Source organism: Cervus canadensis, chromosome 28 (genome assembly GCF_019320065.1).
Source record: "Cervus canadensis isolate Bull #8, Minnesota chromosome 28, ASM1932006v1, whole genome shotgun sequence".
NCBI classification, from domain to species: Eukaryota; Metazoa; Chordata; class Mammalia; order Artiodactyla; family Cervidae; genus Cervus; species Cervus canadensis.
In genome coordinates, this window is record NC_057413.1 from 4,280,577 (window position 1) to 4,293,231 (window position 12,655).

Here is a 12,655-nt window from a genome sequence, read left to right on the forward strand (position 1 = left end):
AAAGAACTGAAGGTCCTTGATGATGCTTAACGACTACATTATTACTATTTGATCTCCTTTGACTGTTTTCCTTTGTTTCTGCATTTCTCATTTCTCTGATTAAACTTATTCTTCGACTAAAGTTTTCCACAGACAAAAGGCAGGCAGAGGACGTGGAGGGGTGAGGGCAAGGACCATAGGGTCCTGCTCCATTTCAATAACTGCGACAATCTCTGTATCTCAGCTGAGAAAAAGTGGAAGTTGCTTAGTTGTGGGGTCTTCGCTTAGTCATGGGGTCTTTGCAACCCCATGGACTACACAGTCCATGGAATTCTCCAGGCTAGAATACTGGAGTGGGTGGCCTTTCCCTTCTCCAGGGCATCTTCCCAACCCAGAGATCGAACCCAGGTCTCCCGAATCACAGGTGGATTCTTTACCAGCTGAGCCACAAGGGAAGCCCAAGGATACTGGAGTGGGCAGCCTATCCCTTCTCTAGGAGATCTTCCCATCCCAGGAATCGAACTGGGGTCTCCTGTATTATAGGCGGATTCTTTACCAACTGAGCTATCAGGGAAGCTCATCTCAGCTGAGAACCTCTTTGTTAAACTTTACCACAGGGTTTTGCTTTTGCTCTAGGAACGGAGGATATAGTTTCTACTCTATCATGAGTGGGGTGGGTGGAAGATGATTTGAAATTGGATATGAGGTATTTAGGTATCTCTTTTAGAACCAAATTTTTGTTTTTATTTATTTTTTGTCATTTATTTTTTTGGGGGGTTGTGCTGGGTCTTCATTGCTAGGGGGGCATTGAAAACGGGAATACCTGTTTTCAGGGGACCCGGTTTCCCCCTTTGTGTTGGGGGATGATAACAGCGAGACTGTCACCTCCTGGAGGCAGAGATAGCAGCAGCATCCATTGCCCTGTCGTGATTTCCTGATGTAGCTGCACTGGACATCCGTGTATCTTTAGCTGTGGCGGGCGGGATTCTCCCGGCAGTGGCTTCTCTTGTTCCAGAGCACGGTCTGTATGGCGCGGGGCTCAGTGCTCGCAACACACAGGCTTACTTGCTGCGCAGCCTGTGGGATCTTCCGGGATCAGGCATCTTAACTGCTGGACCAGCAGGGAAGTCTGCCACGTTTTGATCAGAGGGAAATAGGAAGTGAGAGGCAGAGTGCCCCGCCCCCACCCCGTGTGGCCCCCATCAACCCGGGGCAGCTCTGGGTGGTCTCAGCTCTGTGCCGCCTTGAGTAGCAGAGATAGCAGAAGGCGTCAGGAGAGGGAGTATTGATAGATTCCAAGGCGGGGAGGTGGTCAGGGGTGCGAAGAGCATTGCCAGCAGCAGCTCCTTGGAGGCGGGGAGCCATCCCCCCTGCAGGGGCCTGGACTCTGGTCTAAGAACTGCCCGTCCTCCAGACTGCTTTACCAAGGGGCACGTCCTACCTGCCACACACTGCTTCCACATCTTCTCCTTCTAGACCCAGGACACCAGCCGCCCACAGCAGGGCCCAGGGTCTTTCAGCTCCACCTCTGACTGGCCCTCTTCTGCCTGGCTTACTTGTGACAAACAGAGCTTTTAAGTTGGGGCTGGGGGAGTGGCAAGAGAGACTCTTGTTTTAAATGATCAATTATTAATTAATTTATTTGGTGGTGCCAGGTCTTAGTTGGGGCCCGCAGGATCTTTGGTCTTTGTTGTGGCCTGCAGGATTTTTGGTTGCAGCTGGTGAACTTTTAGTTGCGGCATGCGGAATCTAGTTCCCTGAGCAGGGATCGAACCCGGGTTCCTCTGCATTGAAAGCAGGGAGTCTTAGCCACTGGACCACCAGGGGGAGTCCTGAGAGACTCTTATTTTGATACTACTGGTTCTCTGAAGAGTATCCCTGAGCATTAAAAGTCTCAGTTCAGTTCCTCTTGGGACCGCTCATTCGAACGCTATTGTCTTTTACAATCCAATAACTCAACTTAACGTTGTGTATGTAAAGATGAAGATGAATTACCTGTTATTACGTTTGATGATAAAATATAGAAAGCCCTGGCCCTATCGTGTATTTTCAGTCTCACCTGCCATGAATTCGCACTCACCTTCATAGCAAGATAGATCTACAGAGTTGTCCCAAGCCCACTACTCCTCATTCTGTTTTGGGTTTCTTTGCACATGCTTTTTGCTCTTTCTGGAGTGTTTGCTTGACTTTTGTAAGCCATGAAAATGCCTATTCATTCTTCAGTATTTGGTTTTGATTTTTCCAACCCCCATGAAGACCATCACCATCCTTCAACCCCTCTCTTCTTTTTGTGTCTTTATCAGACTTTAATATTTTAATGGCCTACATAAATGCCAGTCTCCCATGCTATCTTATGAGCTCCTTGAATACAGGATTGTATCCTTTATTGTTTATATTTGTTTTTCCAACACAGGACTGTCCTTTGTTCATGTGAGTGTGATCAACATTTCTGCAATTTTACACTGAAAGACAAAAAAAATTAATGAGGGGAATTCCTGAACTTCTTTTACTCCAACAGGTTAATGATCTTCTCCTGGGGTTGTTTCCATCTTAGTTATTGGTTAGAATGGAAATTACACCCTTTTGGGGACACTCCCAGAAAAGCTAGTAAATGTTCTCAAAGTCTTTGTTTATCTATAGGATGGCATAATGCCATAAATGAATAATTACATGTGTGAAGTATATAATATGTTGTGTAATTAAAGACGTGATGCTAATAGAATCTACCTACCTACAAAAGCTGCCTCTTAGCAAGTCATCTTTAGGGCCAGTTGTGCAACGTTTCTGCGGAGTATATTCCAAGTAGAACAGAGAAACCATAATAAAGGACCATCGAGACTTCCCTGGTGGTCCAGTGGTTAAGACTCTGCGCTTCCACTTCTGGGGGCATGGTTTTGATCCCTGGTCAGGAAACTAAGATCCTGCATGCTGTGCAGAGTGGCCAGATAAACCAAATCAAACAAAATAAAGGAAAATCAAGCAAAGTAATGAAATCTACACCACATGAAATCTAACCAAACGTCACTTATGCAGAAGGATGTGTGTCTATTTTCATACTCACACGAAAGGCTCTCTTTTCATTTTTCATTTGTGCTTTTCAGGAGGACCTTTATCACTTAGGAGGTTTAAATATTCAAGGACATGTCTGATTTGCAGGCAGCTCACTCTTAAATTCAATCATACAGATCCCTGAAAATCAGCTTCCTGATCCAGTCGAAGGTTTAGCATCATCTAAATAAAACCACAGAGATATTCCAAGAGGCTGGAAGTACATAAGGGCCATACATGCTCTCTTTTAAATGTGTCTCTCTTTGAAAGCTGAATGTAAACTTCAGTATCTGGGATGCCATTTTCTTTCCTCCTCACCATCCCCTCTTCACACTTCTTTGTCCGTCTCACAGGGAGCTGGAATTCTCTGTATTTCACAGACACATTTTGAGCATCTACAGTGTGCCAAGCACTGCCTTGTACATCACCTCAATACTCATGCTTTTCTAGAGATGGGTCAGAAAACGGCAGCCCCAGACCAGTGTCGGGGGCAGGGGGCAGACGAGGGTGCAGGCAGTGCTGTCCTGGTGCGAGCTCAGTCGCTCAGTCCTGTCCGACTCTTTACGACCTCATGGACTCTAAGCCGCCAGGCTCCTCTGTCCCAGGCAAGAGTACTGAAGTGGGTTGCCATTTCCTACGTACAGATGGTGAATCCCAGAAGAGGAGGAGGGTTTGAAATCAGATCCCTGTGCAGAGGTAGCACAACTCTATGTAGCTTTCTCTCTCTCTTGTTTTTTAAAAATATCGGTTTATTTATTTAGTGTTGGCTGTGCTGGGTCTTCATTGCTGTGAGCAGGCGTTCTCCGGTTGCGGTGAGTGCAGGTTACTCTATGCTGTGATGCACGGGCTTCTCACAGTGGTGACTTTTTTGGTGGAGTCTGGGTTCTATGGTGTGTGCGCTCAGTATCTGTGGCTCACGGGCTTAGCTGCCCTATGGCACGTGGGATCTTCCCGGACCAGGGATCAAACCTGTGTCTCCTGCATTGGCAGGCGGACTCTTTACCACTGAGCCACCAGGGAAACCCTGCCAACTCTTCTTTTATTTTAAAAAATGTGTTGGTGTCAAATATATTTACCAGAAAATTTGCCATGTTAAATCATTTTAAGCATACAGGTCAGTTGCATTAAGTACATTCTCTATGTTGAACAAGGATCACTGCTGTTTTCAAAGCTCTTTCACCACCCTCAGCAGAAACTCTGTAAGCATCAAGGGCAGAGTGCTACCTGAAAAGTAGCAGTCACCGAGGGCTGTGTGGACAAGGCTGTGTGTAACCCGGGGCTTCAAAGATGGACAGGATTTCCACAAACAGGGAAGAGGAGAGAGGCAGCCTGGTAGGTGTATAAATGGTGTGATGAGGGATTGTCGTTCAGTCGCTAAGTCATGTCCGACCCTTTGAGACCTCAGGGACTGCAGCACGCCAGGCTTCCCCGTCCTTCACCGTCTTCCGGAATTTGCTCCAACTTGTATCCATTGAGTTAACAATGCCATACAACTGTCTCATCCTCCAAGACTCAGTGGGAGTGAGTTTAACGCCTGTGTGAACCAAGAAGAATCTGTTTTGGGGTAACTCACGTATCTGGGAGAGAAGAGAGGACCCAGCTACAGAGCCAGGATGGGGCTGAGTTGAAAGAGCCTTGAAGCAAAAGGGATTGTCTGGAATCACTGATGTCCGTGGACCTACATGCCCCCCTTACACAGCTTCCCAGGTGGCACTAGTGGTAAACAGCCCACCTGCCCGTCCGTGCAGGAGACGTGAGACGCGGGTTCCAACCCTGGTCGGGAAGATGCCCTGGAGGAGAGCATGGCAGCCCCCTCCAGTATTCTTGCCTGGAGAATCCCTTGGACAGAGGAGGAGCATGGTGGGCTGTAGCACACAGGGTCACAAAGAGTCAGACACTCCTGACGAGACCTAGCACGCATGCGCGCACGCAGCTTTGGTGAGCACCGCCTTTCCCGTTTCCAGAGGACTCACTGTTCTCCAGTTGGAGCTGGAATGTGGTCCCCAGAGAGGCTTCGGCTGGGGCAGGTGCCCGGAACAACCACGAGGCACACCCCTTCGTCTCCTGCTTTTATTCTGTGGCCTCCACCCTGGTCAAGGCCCCCGTCACCCCGCACCTGGAATGACTGCATCAGCCTCTCATCTGACCTCCCTGCCTCCAGCCTCACCTCTGCGCCAGCCCACGGGCAGCCCCACGCCATCTGCTGAGCCTGAAGCAGCATCGCCCACAGGGCGTCCCTTCGCACCAGCATCTTAGTGCTGGAGCGGGAGGTCTCTCTCCTGCAGTGAGCGTCCCAGAACTCCCCGCAAACAGAGCAACTGCATTTGCCTCACTCATTTGGTTCTTCAACTGTTTTCTCACCATTCATCACACCTCAGGTGTAGCCAGAGTGGTGGCTGATTTGTGCCCCTTCTAAATCCATAAAGTCTTTTTAAAAAATAGATGTTAATCACTCAGTCGTGTTCGACTCTTTGCAACTGCAGGGACTGTAGCCCGCCAGGCTCCTCTGTCCATGGGATTCTCCAGGAAAGAATACTGGAGTGGGTTGCCATGCCCTTCTCCAGGGGATCTTCCCCACCCAGGGATCGAACCCAGGTTTCCCACAGTGCAGGCAGATTCTTTACTGTCTGACTCATCAGGGGAGCCCCTAATGTTAGGTCCATGAATCAAGGTATATTTTTAAATATATACATATCTTTTAAAAATATTAATGTTTTTAAAAATATTTATTCATTTATTTATTTGGCTGCATCGGGTCTTAGCTGTGGCAAGTGGGATCTTTCAGTTGTAGCATGTGGGATCTAGTTCCCTGACCAGGGGTTGAACCCAGGTCCCTGCATTGGGAGTGCAGCGTCTTAGCCACTGGACCACCAAGGCAGTCCCTGGAACTCACACTTTCTGTGGGAAGGACCACAGGCGCCACCTACTAGAACTGCCAGGTTTTAGAAATGCAAAAACAGAGGCCTGTAGGATTTAATGACCCCTAGGGTTGGCTCAGATGGTGAAGCATCTGTCTACAATGCGGGAGACCTGGGTTCGATCCCTGGGTCAGGAAGATCCCCTAGAGAAGGAAATGGCAACCCACTCTAGTACTCCTGCCTAGAAAATCCCATGGACGGAGGAGCCTGGTGTCCATGGGGTCACAAAGAGTTGGACACGGCTGACTGACTTCACTCACTTTCACTAAGATCATTCCCAGGGATCAGATTTGACCTCTGGATTGGGAAGATGCCCTGGAGGAGGACACGGTAACCCACTGCAGTATTCTTTCCTGGGAAATCCCATGGGCCGAGGAACCTGGCCTCTGGTTCATGGGGTGGAGAAAGAGTTGGACATGACTGAGTGACTGAACACACATGTGCTCGCACACACACACACGACTTAGCGACTAAACAAGAAGATCATTCCCAAGGTAAATGCTCAAACTAACAGAAGAATTCAAACCTCCAGGTTTATCCTCATTCTATCTCAGCACTGCTGAAACGGAGGGATCACCAGCCCCGCCCCCCCACCCCCCCCCGCCCCGCCCCGGTTACATGGGTTCTCTTCTGTCCAGTCATTTTATTAATAAGGAATCAAGAGTCAGAACTAAGTGTAACCGTGGAGGTCAGTTGATCTAACCTCATCTTATAGTTGAGAAAACCGAGGGCCAGCGTTGCCTGGAAGTGTTCTGCCCGCGATCAACGTTTCCTGTACCTGAAGTCACACAACATGCAGCCTTCTGTGTCTGACTGTTTGTAAAACATCACTCACAGTGTCTCCTTCAGTCCCCCTTACGCCCGCAGTGACGCACACACTCCTTCCCACGGCCTCAGAGCTCCTCCCAGCTGCCCCCCAGGCTCGTCCTCTCCCCTGCTCACCACGCTTCTGTCGCTTGTATCCAGTTTTAGATCCCACTTCTCTTATCACATGGGACTTCTTTTTCTCGAAGTTCCCTTAGTTTGATGATCTCCAGGTCCATCCACATTGCTGACCTCTGTGCTATTGCTTAAACAAACCACATAATTTTTTTGTTTTAAATTTATTTTTATCGTATAGTACATACAACTTATTTTGTCTTAGTTTAACTTAGCTTATTGAAGTATAGTTGGTTTACAGTGATTCAGGTATACAGCAAAGTGATGCAATTACACCTACAAATACATATTCATTTTCAGCTTCGTTTCCATTATAGGTGATTGCGAGATTGAGTGTCGTCCCCTGTGCTATAGAGCAGCTCCTTGCTGTTGATCTGTTTTATACAGTAATGTGTATCTGTTAATACCAAGCTCCTAATTTATCCTTCCTCCCTCAGCCCTGCCTTTCCTCCTTGGTAACCATAAATCTGTTTTCTGTGTCTGTGCATCTTTTTGTTCTGTACATAAGTTCATTTGTATCATTTTTTTAGATTCCACATATAAAGGATATCAAATGGTACTTGTCTTTGTCTGACTTATTTTGCTTGGTATGATCATCTCTAAGTCCATGGCAAATAGCATTATTTCATTCTTTTTAAGGCTGTTATTCCATTGTGTATATGTACTACATCTTTTTTTACTCATTCATCTGTCTATGGGCATTTAGGTTGTCTTCATATCTTGACTATTGTAAACAGAGCTGCGATAAACATAGGGGTGCATTTTTTTTTTAATTATAGTTTAGTCTGGATATATGCCCAGGAGCGGGATTGCCAGAGCATATGAGCATAAGCTGACTTTGGTTTTTACGGTACCTCCAGGCTGCTGCCCACAATGGCTGCACCAGTTTGCATTCCCACCAACCAACAGGCAACTTTAACGCGTCAGCATTTGCCCAAACCCAGCTGACCGCCCTCACCGAGCACACAGTCCTTCGGCATCCTGATTACAGCTGGCCTCGCTCCAGGTCGGGAGAGGCCCTCCCTCCGAGAGGGGCAGCTCTGTCCAGCAGGCCTTTGGACTAGAGCTTGCTCTGAGACTGTCATGGCTTCTGAGCCCGGAGCCCAGGTCCGGATGCTCCCGGAGTCCTGGTGGAGCTGCGGCTGGCTCACCTTCAGGGCTCCAGGGGGCCGTGACTCATCACCACATAATTCCAGCCCCAGCTTCCCAGGGAGGCTGGAAGCAGGGAAGGCCTGAGAGGCTGAAGCAGACGGAGGGGAAAGCGGCACGCCCAGGGTGGGGCCCTGCGGGGAGGTGCCCGGCCTGACTCACCCCCGGCTTTCTGCAGGGGCAGCCACGCCTTGTGCCCAGGTTCCGAATGCCAGGTGGGGGATGTGCCTGCACCAGGCTCCCTCGATCAAGTTGCAACAGGTCTCCTGAAAAGAGCATTCCCATTAAAGTGAATGGAGTCAAAACAGGCTGACCTCTCTGGAAACACAATTTACTTTCTTTTCTAAATGTTTCCTAAGTGCTCGGGAGACCCAGGTTCAATCCCTGGGTAGGGAAGAGTTCCTGGAGAAGGAAATGGCAACCTGCTCCATACTCTTGCTTGGAAAATTCCATGGACAGAGGAGCCTGATAGGCTACAGTCCATGGGGTTGAAAAAAGTTGGACACGACTGAGCAACTTCATTTGCAGAGATGCCTGAGAGTGTAGAAGAGAGAGGAAAAAAAAAAGCAGACCTTGACATCAAGGAAGCTGGGAGCTAGAGCGATGGTGAGGTTTTATATGATCCATCCTGGCAACCTAAAGAAACCAAGTTGAGTGCAGAGAGGAGGGGAATGGGTGTGAAGCCTCACAAGTTCCTGCACTGTGATCAAGATCTTTCCATTGTGTGTACTCATGAGCACAGCTGCTACTGACTTAAGAAGAAAAGTTCTGGAAGGGAAAGGCTTGCTATATAATTAATTTTGAAAACCTGAGGGGTGGCTGCTATTAAAAAAAAAACCCTCCCAACCTTGAAAGCAAGTGGGACCGGCATGTGGACAGATTGGAACCCTCTTGCCTTGGTGGTGGGAGTGTAAAATGATTCAGCCCCTGTGGAAAATACTTTGACAGTTCCTCAAAAAATTAAGCATGGAATTATCATATGACCCAGCAATTCCACTGCTGGATATATACTCCAAAATAAAGCAGGATCTTAAAGAGATGCTTGTACACCCATGATCATAGTAGCATTTTTCACAGTAGTCAGAAACTAGATATATCCCGTGTATTAATAGGTGAATGGATAAACAACATGTAGTCTGTACATACAGTGGAATATTTTGTGTGTACTCAGTTGCTCAGCTGTGTCTGACTCTTTGAGACCCCCATGGACTGTAGCCTGCCAGGCTCCTCTGTCCGTGGAATTTCTCAGTCAAGAATCCTGGAGTGGGTTGCCATTTACTTGTCCAGGGGATCTTTCCGACCCAAGGATCAAACCCACGTCTTCTGCATTGGCAGGTAGATTCTTTACTACTTAGCCACCTGGGGAGGCACCATGGGATATTATTTGCCTTAAAAAGGGAGAATATTCTGACATATGCCATGACATAGATGGGCCTTGAAGACATTCTTCGAAGTGAAATAAGCCAGTCGCAAAAAGATAAATACTGCACAATTCCATTTGTATGAAGTACTCAGGGTAGTCATATTCATAGAGACAGAAAGTAGAAGGGCTGGGGGAGGGGAAATGGGGAGTTGGTGTTTGGTGGGACAGAGTTTCAGTTTGGGAAGATGAAAAGTTCTGGAGATGATGGCTGCATACCAACGTGAATGTGCTCAATGCCACTGAACTGTACACCTAAGGATGGGTGCAATGGGCGACTTGATGATACGTGTATTCTACCATCATTAATCTATACACACACACCTTGGGGACAAACCTTCAGGATTTGAATCCCTGTTTCAAGGTTTGCCAGAAAGATGAGCTTGGTCAGATTACTCAACGAGCATGAGGTTTTTGCCATCTGTGGAATGGGCTGTTTCAAGGTCTGAGTGAGACACTCAGGCGGGGCTCTTCGCACAGAGCTTGGCCGACCCTAGAGGCTCAGTAGCAGTGGCTATTGTCCTGTTGAGGCTTCGGGCATCGTGGCTGAAGGTCAGTGAGAAGCTGGCCATGGGCAGTCTTGTTTAACGTGTCCTTTTGAGTTTGATCCCCCAAAGAAAACAATAAACTCCCACCACATCTATGTACACCTCTGAATACACGCACCACAAAGACGCACGTGGAGTACAGACGAGCCAACGTCTCTAGTCAGCGCGTTTATTGCATGTATTCTGTCTTCTCTGCTGATGTATCAGAGTCTTGCTTTACCCTTAGGTACATGTGTGTAAGGCAGAGAGAAGCCTTGCGATTATGGACCCCACTGGACATTCGTTTTCTAGGAGGAACAGCTGGAGTCGTGTCGGACGGGTTAAGGCGCCGTCCGCGTAAGTCTCAGAGCGAGGCCTGCAAGAATGAGCCGGTGTGCAGTTACGGTGGCCACAAGGGCAGAACCCCACCCAGCCCCTAGCCCCCAGAATCACACTCTCGGAGCCCCTAAGGCCTTCATGTGCTCTCTGGTGCTGGAGGCCCAAGAAAGTCAGACAAGGAGAAGAGCAGGGAAGATGCTGAGGAGATGTGCCTGTGCACCCGAGGTTTTTGAGACAGTATTTGGGCTGAAGTATGAACACGTGCATGTGTGATTTTGCAATTCCAGTAACTATTTCCGGAACAGTGGTTCTTACTTGGGCTCGGGGGGCATGTTATGTGGGGACTCTCTCCTTCTGCTCTGCACCTCCAGGGGACACGCAGCCAGATCTGAAGTCATTTTTGTCTGTCACAGTTGGTGTCAGTGGTGAGGGTGACAGGGTCTTGGGGGTCTAGGGGAGGATGGGGGTGCCCCCGGGTGGGGGTGCCCCGGCATCTAGTGGGTAGACCAGTCTGTTGCTGTTCAGTCACTAAGTTGTGTCCGACTCTTTGCAACCCCATGGGCTGCAGCACGCCAGGCTCCCCTGTCCTTCATTATCTCCCGGGGTTCGCTGAAACTCATGTCCACTGATGACGAGATGAGAAGTGAAGGTGCTCAGTCGTGTCTGACTCCTTTCAACCTCATGGACTGTAGCCTACTGGGCTCCTTCGTCCATGGGAATTTACAGGCAAGAGTACTTGAGTGGGTTGCCATTTCCTTCTCCAGGGGATCTTCCCCACCCCACCCCACCCCCGCCACCCCGGGATCGAACCCAGGGCTCCTGCATTGCCGGCAGACACTTTACCCTCTGAGCCATCAGGGAAGCCCAAGAGAAAGGCCTCGCTGGAATTCAAACCCAGGATCTCCTGTTTACCAGACAGGCGCTTTAACCGACGAAGCCAGGAAGCCCCCATTGAGTCGGTGATTCTGTCCAACCGCTTCATGCTCTGTCATCCCCTTCTCCTCCTGCCCTCCGTCTTTCCCAGCATCAGGGTCTTTTCCAATGGGTCGGCTCTTCGCATCAGGTGGCCAAAGGCCTGGGGCCCCAGCGTCAGCATTAATCTTTCCTGTGAGTATCCCTGGTTGACTAGAGATGCTGCTGAAAACCATACAGTGTTGAGGCTTCTCCACACTACATTGTCAGCAGGTCCCAGGTTGGGAAATCCTGCTCTGCAACAGCCAGAAGGGATTAAAAGAAATCATTTCCTAGCTGAGAGGAGGATAGAAAAGAGCTATTAAAATTGGATGGTTAAAGGGCATTCCATCCCAGATCAGCTGTTAGGACTCTGACATTTCATTGCTGAGGGCCTGGCTTCCATCCCTGCTGGGGAAACTAACATTCCGAAAGTCAGGAGGTGCAGGCAAAAAAAGAAGAAAAAAAAATTCAATGGTTATAGAGGAGGCCCAGAGACAAAGAATGCCTTTTTTATACAATTTGGTGTTTTTAAAAGTTCTCACCTTTTTCTTAACACACACACGCACACACACACACACACACACACACACTGCTGACCAGAGGCTATGTATTACATTGATTTATCTTTTATTCTTCAATAGAGATATTAACATTTAAAACTGCATTTGGTTAGGAGGGGAAATTTTCTTTATAAACTATTCAGGGCTTCTTTATTTAGACTTTCATTGTATTAGTCAGAACTTGTTTCTTATCTTGCTCAACCTTCAAAAGAAATTTGTCCAAACATGAAAGCCTTTTAAGCTTCACAGTGAGTTATACCTGGGAAACTGCTTTATAAGCCACAGATTAAAGTGTGAAAAAGGTTCGGAAAAAGATGAACTAAAACATCGTGGAAAATGATGACAGAATATGAGGCTCCCCCGTGGGGTGGAATGCGAAGACATGTCTTCACACGTCCCCCCAAACACCACCTTCGACAGAACAAACAGCAAATCAGAGGCAGGTCCTCAGTCTGACTGCCTGGGTTTCTATGCTGTTGTCAGAAGACAAGCTGGGTGTCGCTGGGCAAGTTACTGAACTTTTCTGGGCCACTATTTTCACGTCAAAAAATAGGGATAACAATAAGATGTTCCTCAGGACTTCCTTGGAAGTCCAGTGGATAGGACTCCACACTTCCACTGCAGGGGTCGGGGAACCAAGACCCTGCAGGCTGCATGGGGTGTCAAAACAAAGAGCAAAGCCCCCAAAAGCAAAACAAACAAAAAAGCCACAACAGAATGTGTCTCATAGGGCTGTTGGGTAGATTAAGTGAGACAGCTAACACAGGAATGCGCTGAGCCCAGCGCCATGGCCAGCGCAAGGCCTCTACAAGAGTTAGCTGT

The 12,655-nt window shown here is 48.3% G+C and overlaps 1 long non-coding RNA gene across 2 annotated transcripts; it reads right to left on the reverse strand.

Annotated features, from left to right (window-relative positions):
* Positions 1 to 1,597: 1,597 nt before the first annotated feature.
* LOC122429734 lies at positions 1,598 to 8,061 on the reverse strand. Of its 2 annotated transcripts, none has more exons than XR_006266118.1 (3): positions 7,843 to 8,061; positions 6,888 to 7,014; positions 1,598 to 3,210 (listed from the first exon to the last, which is right to left on the reverse strand). It is a non-coding gene; the product is annotated as an uncharacterized LOC122429734 (long non-coding RNA). The 2 variants fall into 2 exon arrangements; XR_006266117.1 differs by having other exon boundaries at positions 1,598 to 4,561.
* Between the last annotated feature and the right edge of the window lie 4,594 nt (positions 8,062 to 12,655).